The 13,474-nt window shown below is 43.1% G+C and overlaps 1 long non-coding RNA gene across 1 annotated transcript in view; it reads right to left on the reverse strand.

Moving 5' to 3' along the window:
- Positions 1–12,467, reverse strand: part of LOC146072442 (uncharacterized) — a 33,491-nt gene extending 21,024 nt beyond the window's left edge. Inside the window, exon 1 of the long non-coding RNA XR_014473130.1 lies at positions 12,367–12,467. This is a non-coding gene — a long non-coding RNA (uncharacterized LOC146072442). The remainder of the gene's footprint in view (positions 1–12,366) is intronic.
- Positions 12,468–13,474: the final 1,007 nt, after the last annotated feature.

The raw sequence follows: 13,474 nt of genomic DNA on the forward strand, positions 1-13,474 counted from the left end.
CGTCCGTATGCGGTAAGAAGCTGTCCGAACGGACCGCACGTGTATTTTTCATGGAATACGCCTCCGCCATCTAAGGGAACCTCCCCCATCATTCGATGGTCGCAGACCATCGAATGCAGGACCGAGTGCTCCACCAGCACCCGCAACCTCAGACCACACGGACATTTTTCCGTGCAAAAGCAGGGATCTGGGCGGGCAGCTGACATCCGGCGATGTCATATATCCGCCCCCTACACGTGCGTCACGGCCGCATTACCATACGTACGCCCAGCGTTTTCATGGGAACGCCCATGAAACGCGGGGCGTATGCATATGGTAATGAGCCCAAATAGCCCTTCACGCCCCTCTCCACCCCCTGTTCGGAGTGTTCACATATCATGCGGGATTTGGCCGTACGCCCCGCTCGCCCATGCGCAGAGACGCCTCTGCACATGCGCAGACACAAAATATCGGCGGGCCGAACGCACGCGGATATATCCTCACCGATCAGAATAAGGGCCAATGTATGGCTTTCTATGGGTGAAACGGGTTGAATCTGATGGTACAAAAATGGTATTGAAACTGCAATATACCATTTACAACATGCAATATGAAAGGGGTTTAACTGGCTTTTGACCCGTTTTAAGAAACGTTTACAAAAATGGGTTAAAAGCAGGTTTATGCAATGTGAAACCAGCTTAAGAAGTGAAAAATTAGGGATTCTGTGGAAACCAAATCATGTTCAGATGGACCAACAAAAATTTCAGCCACAACTGCCAGGAAAATTGTTCAGGATGCAAACAAAAATCCACAAATAACTTCAGCTGAAATACAGGACTCTCTGAAAAAAAAAATGGTGGGGTTGTTTCAAGATGCACAATAAGGAGGCATTTGAAGAAATATGGGCTGCATGGTCAAGTCGCCCGAAGAAAGCCATTACTACACAAATGCCACAAAGCATCCCACTTACTATACTCCAAACAGCACAGAGACAAGCCTTAAAACTTCTGGAACAAAGGGCCTTATTTTAGTTCATTCTTTCTGACAAAATCCTTCTTAGATGGACAAAACCATGTGCACTGCAGGGGGACAGATGTAAAATGTGCAGAGATAATTTTGATTTGGGTGAGTTATTTTGTTTCTGTGCAGGGTAAATACTGGCTGCTTATTTTTTACAATGCAATATAGATCTCACTTTGAAGTAAAACCCCACCCAAATCTGATTCTCTCTGCACAAGTAACATCTGCCCCACCTGCAGTGCACATGGTTTTGTCCATCTAAAAGGATTTTGTCAGAACGAGTGAACTACAATAAGGCCTAAACACATTTGGAGTGATGAGACCAAAGTTTTACCTTTTTGCCACAACCATAAATGTTACATTTGGAGAGGAGTCAACAAGGCCTTTGATGAAAGGTACTCCATTCCTACTGTGAAACACAGAGGTGGATCGCTGATGTTTTGGGGATGTGTGAGCTACAAACACACTGGAAACTTGATCAAAATTGATGGCAAGATGAATGCAGAATGTTATCAGAAAATACTGGAGGAAAATTTGCACTCAGTAGCCCGGAAGCTGCGCATGTGACATACTTGAACGTTCCAACATGACAATGATCCAAAACACAAGGTCAAGTTGACCTGTCATTGGCTACAGAAGAATATAGTGAAGGTTCTGTAGTGACCATCTCAGTCTCCTCACCTCAATATCATTGAGCCACTCTGGGGAGATCTTAAATGTGCAGTTCGTGCAAGACAGCCCAATAATTTACAGGAACTGGAGGCTTTTGCCAAGAAGAATGGGCAGCTTTACCATCTGAGAAAAAAAGGGCCTCATCCACAACTACCACAAAAGACTTCAAGCTGTCATTGATGTTAAAGGGCAATACACAGTATTAAGAACTGGGGTATGTAAACTTTTGATCAGGGTCATTAAGGTAGTTTATGTTGTCATTATGATTTAAAAAGAGTAAACACAGTTGTTTGACAATAAATGGCTTCACCCAACCACTAACAATGAGTGAAAGAAAAGTTTATGAGTTATCATTCATATTCTCTGACAAATGGTCAGAAAATCGCAAATTCTGATAGGGTATGTAAACTTATGAGCACAACTGTACTAAGCCTTGAAAAGTGAAAAGAGATCTATAAACATCCAACCAATCAGCTCTTATTTATCATTTTTCAAACACAACCTGTGACATGGCAGTTAGGTGCTGATTGGTTGTTAATCACTCTCCATTTTATCATTTTTCAAGCTCAATACATCTGGCCCTATGGCATACCTCCCAACTGTCCCGATTACAGCGGCATAATCAGGGGGTGCCAGAGATCCCCGCTGCTCTACATAGCAGCCATGATCGCTGAAGGGATGCTGTGCACCTGCACACAGCTTCTCTACAGTGCATGGAGGGCAGAAAGGGGGGCTGGGGACTGCTGGGCTGCCAGGGACGCATTGCGCAAGCCCCAAAATATGGGGGTTATGGGTCTAGGCCATGTTCCAGTACACAAAGCCACGCCCACCCGATGGCTACACCCGCTTTGCCTTTGGTGCAGCAGGTCTCGATTCCTAACTTAAAAAAGTTGCGAGGTATGCTATGGCAGTGCGATAGGGCATTATCCTGATTGGTAGTCTTTAAAGAATGAACAAAGGATTGAGACATCAAAAGGTTTAAGACACTCCATTCTATCTAAATGTTTTATCATGTACCGTGGCGTTTTTTACCTATGGGCTGCAGGGCTGCAGCCCCTCCAGGTAAAATCTGCCACTGTAGTGAAGCCAGATGCAGTCTGTGAGAGTGCACTGGCTTCACTGTGACTGGCAGTGACTTCCAATTGGAAGTCTGACCTGCCAGACACAAAGGCAGTCCCATTGGGAGGCGTTCCCACCCTCCAGGATGCCTTTGTACGGGCTGCCATGCAAAAATGGCAATTGCGCATGTGCAGTACCTATACCGGTACTGCGCACGTGCTGGACCCAGTGCCTGCTATTTGTATAGTACAGGTGCCGGGACCAAGATTGCTTCTATGGGCTGACATACACATGTTTGTACTGCGCATGCACCAGTCCCGGCACCTGTCATCACAGCACTGGTGCCAGGGACGGGAGAGGAGGCAGAGGCGGCAGCGGTGACAAGGGGAGGGGGTTCCTGAATTGCGGCACCCCCGCTGCGGCCAGAGGCAGCCCCCCTCCCCCGATAAGGTACGAGCAGCCACTGATCATGTATATTTAAAGTTTAAATAAAAGAATAGTGCCTGCGCTGGCTGTACCAAATAATTGTATCAGACGTTTCTCAAAAACACACACAAATGGTTGAATACCAACCCAGATGGGCGCTGTGATGGGTTGAGGTGTGGAGCAGCTACTAGGGGGGGGGGGGGGGGGGGGATTGAGAGTCCCCTGGGATAGACAAGAAATATACAAAAAATAGTAGCGCTAAGTCAAGTAAAAGCAATATCACATTTAATGTATAAAGTGCACAGACAATTTAAAATAAACTAATTCATAAAACATATGCACCAGCACCTACAGAGATTAAATGCCTGGGAATAGGGTCCATTCCTATGTACGTCGCCTGTTTCCGGAAGAAAGAGAGTCTCTTCACATAAAGGTATGAGTAATATTTACCGCAGGTAGTCCCAAATGTGGTTCTTTAATCCTTGTTTAGGATGGCATTGAAGCAGGTCCAACAATTGGTTTTGAGGGTGTTACCTCAGGACTCCAATTCAAATGGTCTGTTTTGAAAAGTGAAGTAATCCGGTGGCGGCTGGTCTGGATCCCCAAAAGATGGTAGGTGGCAAGGTTAGCTGGTATTGGGTAGCTGGTGCAAGGTGCCTGACGCGTTTCGCTGCATAAATTAAGGTTTATTATAATGTACGTGACTTCCGGGTCACATGACCGCAAATGAAATACCTAATTTTGGATTAAAACTGTTTTTCCTTTTTAAAAAATGTATTTACACAAATTTGACTGCCTCCTTCTCAAAGTAAAATGTACTATTAAATACAGTTAGAGACGTTTCTCATGTTATTTGAAGTTTTTATATTGCAATCACACTCAGGTGTATGCTATGGACAATTAGTCCCTAGGTATAAATATTGAGCCAGGAACTCACATTGATACACTTGCTCCTGAAGAAGCCGGAGGTTAGATCCGGGGAAACGCGTTGAGCTTTCCAAATATACCTCAATTGTACTGCTGAGACCCGGTGACTGAGACCCTGTATTTCCCCAAACGGGACCCATCCACAATCTGGTCTTTTGAACTTTGCTGCAAAAACAAGGGACACAGCCGTTTACCACCCACAGACGTCCTCCCTGGAAAAAACTGGAGTTCCAGCAATTGGGATATCTGCATGATCCCTAAATCCCAGTCTCCAAAGGACACAATCTTCTGAGGGGAGAGATCAAGCCCTTGCCCATAATAGGGCACATCCAGGACTGTGATCCCACATCTGGTAAAACAAACACCTTCCAGACCGACCAGGATGGTAATATAATCTCTCAGCACCTTATTATTCTCAGCCATTCCATGCACAATCGCTATCCTAGTGATTAATATACCCCACAATATGGACTTTAAGTCATTTGTATGCCTAGTGTGATTTTTACTTACATTTGAGTGTTTTAACAAACTGTTGTTTAATTTTTTGAGAAATGTCTGATACAATTATTTGGTACAGCCAGCGCAGGCACTATTCTTTTATTTCCTACTATTGTATTTTTTAGAGCTTGACCGCCCTGTGCCAGCCACTGTTGATTTGCGCACCACACACTTTTTTCCATATTTAAGATTTATGCTAATTGTGTCCATTCAAGTACTTTAAGGTGTCTGTGAAATATGTGAGTGCTACTTAACACTTTTAGTGCCAAGGTTGCTAAGCGATCCTTAAAATATCCGCTAAAAATGCCAGTATCGCTAACAGTGACAGTTTTTTTAGTATAATTAAAATGAAGTTTAGTTACATATTGCACCCCAACAGTTGCTGTGAGTGGCGCTGGCATTTTTAACAGATATTTTGAGGATCACGTGCCTCCCGTGCCACTGTATGAGCAATGCAGATAAATATGCAAGTATCAATGTGAATGACTAAGTACTGTGTAAATCATGAAATTACCTTTAATAAATAAATATCAGGTTGTACTCATGTAGGAAAAGTTCAATACGGGTGTGTTAATGTAACTGCGCGCAATCTGGAGTTAAATGGAAATACCCTTTCAGGCATATAAATTACTGGCAGACTGTGCATGCACCACGTGTTGAGGTACCTTTGCTATGCTGATTGCAGCAAGGATTTGACCACAAAGTGATTGACATGCTTAAATTTATAGAACCACCAATTGATCTGCACTGAAAGGAAACAGGGGGATGTTTCACAGAGATGGGAGTGCTGCTGGAAAGGCTTGGTATCCTGAAAGACACACTGACTGGTCTTTGTTCTGCAGCCCAACCCTAGTGGTGGTGTGCCTATGTGGGGAGCAGGACACCATTATAGCAGGAGACCGTACCCCAATTGGGCTCTGCAGTGCCAATGTTGGTGGGCTCACCAGTCAGGATGCTCTGTCACATGGAAGGGAGAGACTGCAGCACTTGTGGTACCTGCTCAGTGTTCAGCTGGTTCATGCTCACACTGCATTTCTCCAGGGGGACCGAGATATATATGGGTGATCTGTGCTGCTGTTCAGATGAGGGCGGGGAGGGTTCCATCACTGTGTTCACAAGAAACAAATCCACAGGGGCAGCAGGGAAGACAGAGAAAATAAAGAAAAGCGAAGACACAGAGGAGAGGACTGACCTTAACCCCTTCCCGACATTGCCTTTTATGTTAATTTTTTTTTTTTTCCTCCTTGCGTTCAAATAAGCGTAACTTTTTTAATTTTCCGGCTATATAGACACATGAGGGCTTTTTTTTTGCGGGACAAGTTGTACTTTGTAATGGTACCATTTACTATACCGTATAATATTCTGGGGAATCAGGAAATACTTCAATGTGGGGTAAAAAAAAAAAAAAACGCCATTCCACAATTTTGCGCTGGTTACGGTTTTTTTGGAGTTCATAGTTCGTTTAAAATGATGGGTTATCTTTATTCTATGGGTCGTTACGATTCTGGTGATACCAAACTTATATAGTTTTCGTTATGTTTTACCACTAAAAAAAAAAATCGCAACTTTTACGGTTTTTCTAATTTGCGTCGCGTCGCCATGTTCTGCGGCTTATTACTTTTTTATTTTTCCACCTACGGACCTGGGTGAGGGCTCATTTTTTGCGGGCTGAAGTGTACTTTTTAATTAATTTAATTATGGGATATGGGCGACTTTCTGATCTCTTTTAGTTATTTTTTTTTGGGTACGCGATGCGACCAAAAAACGTAGTTTTGGCGTTTGGAATTATTTTCCGTTTACGCCTTTAACCGTGCGGGATAACTAATGTTATATTTTAATAGATCGGACTTTTAGGAACGCGGCGATATCAAATATGTTTATTTTTTTTATTTTTTATTTATTTTTATTTGTGAAATGGGGAAAGGGGGGTGATTTGAACTTTTAATATTTTTTTATTTTTTTTTTATTTTTAAACTTTTTTTTTTTTTTTTTTTACTTTTACTACAAGGCCCCCTAGTGTACTTGACCACTAGGGGGCGCGATCGCCTGTACTAGGTTCAGCCATAGAGCTCTATGGCTGAACGTAGTGATTTTCAGCACTTTCTATTACATCCTGCCTCAGGCAGGATGTAATAGGAATACTGACACGGCCAGCACAGGGGTCTACATTAGACCCCTGGCTACCATGGCAACCGATCGGCACCCTCCGATCTCGCCGCGGGGGGCCCCGATCGGCGCCGGAGGGGGGCGCCCCCCCTCCGATCAGCTATTTAAGCACTGCGGTCGCTTTGCCCGCGGTGCTTAAAGGGTTAAACGGCCACGATCGGCGAACTCGCCGCTCGTGGCCGTGAGAGCAGGGACCTGGCTGTAATATACAGCCATTACCTGCTCTCTTTCAAGCCAGCTCACTCCGTGAGCTGGCTTGATTCCCCCTCAACCGACATATGACGTAAATGTACGTCATATGTCGGGAAGGGGTTAATATGTATTTTTGAGAAGGGGAGACACAATGCTGTATTGAGCATTTTAAAATGCTGTGTGGTTTGATTCAAACCTATTTTACCAGCAAATACACTTAGTCGTGCTGTAGGATGACTTGCAGGCTTGCCTAGGTGTGTATTGTGTTCCTTCCACTCTTCTGTCCCAGCCTCCCCTGCCTCATGTGCCTAGTGGGAAATCAACCACATGATGGGGTATCACACACACACACACACACACACACACACACACAATCATGCACACTCACACATACTGAATAACACACTCACACACACACCACTGCTGCAGGAGTTTAGATATTGATGCTGGAAAAATGAGTAATAACAGACTAATTAAGAAACTTGGAAAACTTTGAATTGCTTAATTAGTCCTCAGAGCTTTGAGTGCCTCTGGGGTGCCAGAGCAAGACCTGGTTATATTTCCTAAAACTGATAATCAAACTCAATCTACAGTAGTATGGCGTGAAAAATATGCAGTGATTACTATGGAAATCATTGCTTCTCATTTCAGCCCTGCAACTGAATAGCAAAACCATGCAACTGTGGGGAAAATAAACATGCAATTGAATTACCCCTGTATGTGCTTATTAACAGTGATCGCTAAAATAGGGTTAAAAAATCTCCTTTTGTGAATGCTCAGACAGTACGGTGTTATAGTGCTTTAGACTGTTGTCTTTTCCTACAGTAGTCCTCCTAGGCTTTGGAAAATAGCATGTATTGACAAATGTTTACCAATAAAACCATACAACTCCAACATAGCTGGAAGTATAGTTTATGCAAACTTAGCAATAAAGAATTGTTTAAATAGTTTAGAGTGACATAACAATAAAATTAGCTTAAGGGCACATAATAGGGAAAATCTGAGACACATTCATAGACATAGAAAATGAATATGACTGAATTAATTATCTAGGCATATTTTACACATGATAATAGTCCATGCAGGAATAAAGGGCCTGTTTCTGGACTCCTGCAAGCTATACCACCCCATGTGTCCCAACTGTCCCAGGACAGATCCATATTTTTGGGACTCCCTACGTCCTACCCATGGACAACAGAGAAGGGGGGCCGGGGTTGGGAGACACTCCTGTCACTTTCTGCTCTAGGTGAATAGATAGTTTGGGCATGCACACAGCATATATTCATGGAACCAGGGAGGCCAGTGATGAAAGTGGGGGCATTTCCGCAAACCCCTGCCCCATTTTTGCAGACCATGCCCTTTTCAGGAGCAAATGGCTGCCACCACGCATGCAAGTCCGACTGCACACACTTAAAAAGTTTTCACCGACTTTTATTTCTGAAGGGGAGAAATATGTAGGGGGCTTAAAAATATTTGGGCAAAACTATCACATAACTGCATAAGTTGTCATTGTTTATGAAATATGATAAATAAAATAAAGCATATCTAGACAAAATGCCAGTGAAACAGTATCACAGAGAGAATGAAATTGCTGAAGTTTAAGGAATCGGGAACCAGTAACTTCAACCTGCAGAAATAATTGCAATTCAGTGGATCATAGGACTACTAAAGTTCATAGGTAATCCAGTAGTGATATAGACAAGGACAAGTTTGGTACACACAGGTAAGAGTGGCATGAGTTCAGCTGCGTACATACTGTATCAGCATGACATTGCAGGTGGCAGGACCTGGCCAGAGAGCTACCATTGGATACACACTTGTTGATGCTGGGAGCTACTGACCGATGTCAGTGGCAGCATGGCCCTCATTAGTGGTGTCCTCCAGCTGAGGTGCACACAGTGGAAGAAGGCGCTGATGATGCTCGGGATTGTGCATCATCAGCGACATACTGTGGTGTGTACACACTGGATGATTTGAATATTTTTTCACTGTGACCTTCTGGAATTAACAAAATCATTAAAAAAATAAATGATCTAACATGTACCCAACTTAACCGAGTGAGTTCATGTTACAAACCACTACAAGAGTTTAACTAGCTCATTGGATTAAGAAGAGGAAAAGACAATTGTGTGATTAGAAAACCCTGGGAATAATAAATTGAGTTTTAAAAATACAACTGTGTGTAGTTGTATCAGGGAGAGATGTATAACATTGTGGAGAGAGATACATAGGGGCAGATGTATTAAGCCTTAACAGGAGATAAATGCAAGGGTGATAAGGAGAGATAAACGTCCAGCCAATCACCTGCCAACTGCCATGTTACAGGCTGTGTTTGAAAAAAGTCAGTAAGGAGCTGATTGGCTGGACGTTTATCTCTCCTTATCACACTTGAATTTATCTCTTGTTAAGGCTTAATACATCTGCCCCATTATTAGCTACTCCCAATCACAGCCTGTAAACTGGCAGTTATAAACTGATTTGCTGGTAGTCAGTCTTTCTCCAAGGTTTGATACAACTCCCCTTATATGATAAACAAGAGTCAGGTGATCCGTGAACAAAGGTTCAAGACCTCAGATGGCTATCAGCCACTGCCCAATGGCAGAGACAGATTTGATTATGAAACCTACTGCAGCAAAACAAGAGACCAATGTTGCTGGTACATTAATACTCTGTATAACCTATTACCTTTATTGGTTCAGCCATTGCTTTGTGTGGATTAAAGGGGTATGTTTAATCCAATTGTCCTTCCTTAGCAATATATATACGATAATTTATAAGAAGCCCTCTGCTTGTAAAAATAACCATTACATTATAATTACTGTACTCAAAACATAATTAATTTTCTGTGAAATTTTCTTCAAATACGCAGTTATTACTTAATACACTGTGCAGTAGCCCAGAGCTATTTCTTTGGATGAAACATATTTTCCTTTTGGTAACTAGTAGATTTAATTCTAGATATAAATGCCATTATTGTGTATTTAGTTCTTAGCAACTGTTTATTTATTTCAATGACTAAATATAGTTTCTATATGTATCTTAAGGAAAATGTTCACTTTAAAAAAATAATATATTTCAATATCTGTTTCGGGGGGGGGGGGGGGAATTCAGACCTGCTCACTAGGCTCCATATATTCACTCCCTAACGAGCAGTTAAATGCCGCACTGACACCCCGCTGTCCCTCCGAACACAAGCCATCCCACCGCCCGAATCCCATCGCTTCCATATGAGCGGATGTGTACGCTTACAGATCCTCTGACATGCAGCCGCACAGATGAGTGGTCGCTCACCATCGAATGATTTTTCCTCTGTTTGTTTGTTCTGAAAAGTATCCAGGACTTACTGTTCAGATGAACGCTTCAGCCGAATCGGGGGCAGGCACTGACATCATGTGACTTAATTCGCCAGCATTAAGCAGGCAGTGGCACGCCTGCATTCTTAAGGGCCCACCCAGCATTACTATGGGCGCACCTGCATTCTGACAGGCCCACCCAGCATTTCTATTGGCATGCCAACCCTTTTTGTGGGCATTCCCATGAAGCGTTGGGCGGGCCCATTGAAACGCCCCCTGTCTGTCACTCATGCAGCGAGAGCCCCGGTGAATCAAATCACGCATCCGCAAACCCCCACCATCGGAGATGGGGATGAATCTGCCCCTTGGTTAGCAGATGGTCATAAAGAATTTACTTTTAAAGTTCTTTAGGAGGCATTTGGTAACCTTTAGAACCCTATAATTTCATGGGGACCTCCACATTTTTGTTTAGAACTAACCATGCAATACAAATGAGCAAACACTTAAAAACAGTCCGATGTATAAAGTGGCATTGAATGCAGCAGAACAGCATTTTATCTCAAATCTTTTAAGGATAGACCTGTAGAAAATTGTTTGGTTGTTTCCCCACTCTGCAATGCGGGCTAGCGTGAAGAAGTCATACGGCTGTAATAGCCGCGGCCATGCGGGGTGCTGGCCTGACTCTGAGTTTTTTTCCCAAAGGGCAGTCCTTTACAAGGCATGGTTTTGCCTCGTAAGTGATTGCCCCTTTAAAAACCTCCGAGTTCGGCCAGCATCCTCAATGGCTGCTGAAATCACTGGCTATTATATTTACAACCTACAATCTGAATGTCGCAGACTATTAGATACTGCTCAATATGTTCATGTTTGATAATGAAGACATTGTTAATATGATTTAAATAAAATTTGAATTAAGATGGCATTGTTCCATAGATATACTGTCAAAGAGGTTTATCTTGGCCACCTGTGACCTGACCATGTACACAGGAAGATTACGAGAGTTTAGGCCTCTCATAATGTGCCCCTGTGTACAGGTCCTCGTGCGCCCCCTTATCTCTGTCAGTGGTCACAGCACTGTAGATTCTGGTGGTGTTAGTCTACTCTGCATGTGAGAATCACTACAAAAAATACCACTGCACCTTTTTCCTAGTGTTTGCTTTACCAGTACTGGCCGCCACAGGACTCTGGAAGGCTAAGTATAATTATATGGGTGCTGGGTATACACCCTGTACCCATTATACGTATGCCAATGCATGTACAACAGTGTACTATGTGCTATAAACACATCTTCCATTTTCCTCCAGCTGCTATATTGTGAAGAACAAGATCTAACTGTAATGTCTCATCCCCATAAAGATTAGATGCTAGAGGTGCTGATTGGTCAGTCTAGACAGTGATAGCAAAAGCAGAAGAAAAACAGAAGTCAGAACCCAGAGGTAGAAGAAGAAGACAGAACTGAAGTAGTATGTACTCGTAGTATGTTAGAATGGAAGAATATAAAACCTACAGTATGTATATCTACTAAGAGAATAATAGTATTACAATTCTATATGTAACCTGTGTATGGCAATGGCATTTATTGATAACATTGAAGTTGCTGTTTCATTCTCCAGCACCTTACAATCAGTAGCTGGTGTCTCCCAGAAGATAACACCTGCAGGCAAAGTTGCTATAAGAAATTGGAGGTCCCTGGACTTAAAAGTAAGACAAATATATTCAGACTCCCTGGACTTAAAAGTAAGACAAATATATTCAGACTCCATATACTGTAATAAAGTATGCCATTGCATGCCCTTACAAAATTATCTTCCACCCTTCCCTTCTTGTCAGCGGCGCAGTCTATAGCTGGGTATACATTAGTAGATATGTCTGCAGATGGATCAGGCAGCGTGTTCATTATACTTGCTGCCAGATCTGTCGGGACTGACATCCCATATATAATGTGTGACACCTGTCTCCTTTGTTTGAAAATTGTGTGCTTTCATTTAAGCTACATGCCCCTTGTATATTTATTTAAGTTGTGCTACCTGAACCCCATAATTTCTATATTTAAGATGTAAGTTATCACTATATAACTTGTACCCCTATCCCTATAAATAATATATATTTACTTAAGCTATGACCCCCCACCTACCTCCACCAACCTTGCTCCTCCGCTGCCTTTTCCAAGCCCAGAGTTAAAGAGATTAATCCATTTTTAGCCAGCAGCAGCACGGTCCTCCAGCAGCACTTCCTGTTTCCATAGTGTCAGTGAGGTCAGGAGTTCAGCTGCTGGAGACCAGCATGCAGAGGAGAGATTCACCTATGCAGAGACTCCAACTGATTCTGAATCACTGTCACGACTATGAAGGCTGTTCATATACTTCCTAAGCAACCTTTATACAGTACACACAATAAAGAGAGCTGCAGCCACCTGATCACTGCTAGCCACAGTGAATGGGACACAGTGCTATGCAGCCGCGGGGTGTGTCTATTGCTTAAGCATTCAGGCAGCTCCTGTCTGCCTGTCAGTGCAGCAGCATCCCAGCGCACCTCCCCAGACTCTGCAGTCGCCGGATCCCTCAAGCTGCCGCTGACAGGTATCAGGCAACCCACGGCTCAGTGGTGATAAGAGAAGGGGGCCGACACTTTGCCATAGAGTGGACCAGTCACTTCCTTCTCTATTAGAGTGGCAAGGCCTGGGACAGATGTACCCATAGTACCCCTCTTATGGAGACCCTTCATGCAGGCACTATGTTTTCTAGGTTATTTATACCCCTTTTCACATCGCACCTCAAGCCCAGGTTATTGCTGAGTTGTTGCCAGGTCGACTTGTGTCGAGGTGCTGTTTGAAAGCACCAAACCTTATACTGTAACTCAGGACGATCAACGATGCAACTCGACCTGGAATATAGTGTAAGAAGGTTTTAATGTGAAAGTCCCTATAGATTGTAAGCTTGTGAGCAGGGTCCTCCTACCTCCATGTCGGTTTGTATCTACCCAGTTTGTTTAATCACTGTTGTTTCCAATTGTAAAGTGCAACAGAATATGCTGCGCTCGCTATATAAGAAACTGTAAATAAATAAATAAGCCTCAATCCAGGGTCCGACCGGCAAATGTGATGTGAAAGTGGTATTAAAGAAACAGGATAAAATAACTTATATAATAATTATGATACGGATTATGTCTGCTGCAAGGGTAAAACACTTTGACTACTGTGTATCTAAACTGATAGCATTGGCCACATTTATGGCACTATGTAG

This window comes from Crinia signifera, chromosome 4 (assembly GCF_055691185.1).
Source record: "Crinia signifera chromosome 4, ASM5569118v1, whole genome shotgun sequence".
Taxonomy (NCBI): Eukaryota; Metazoa; Chordata; class Amphibia; order Anura; family Myobatrachidae; genus Crinia; species Crinia signifera.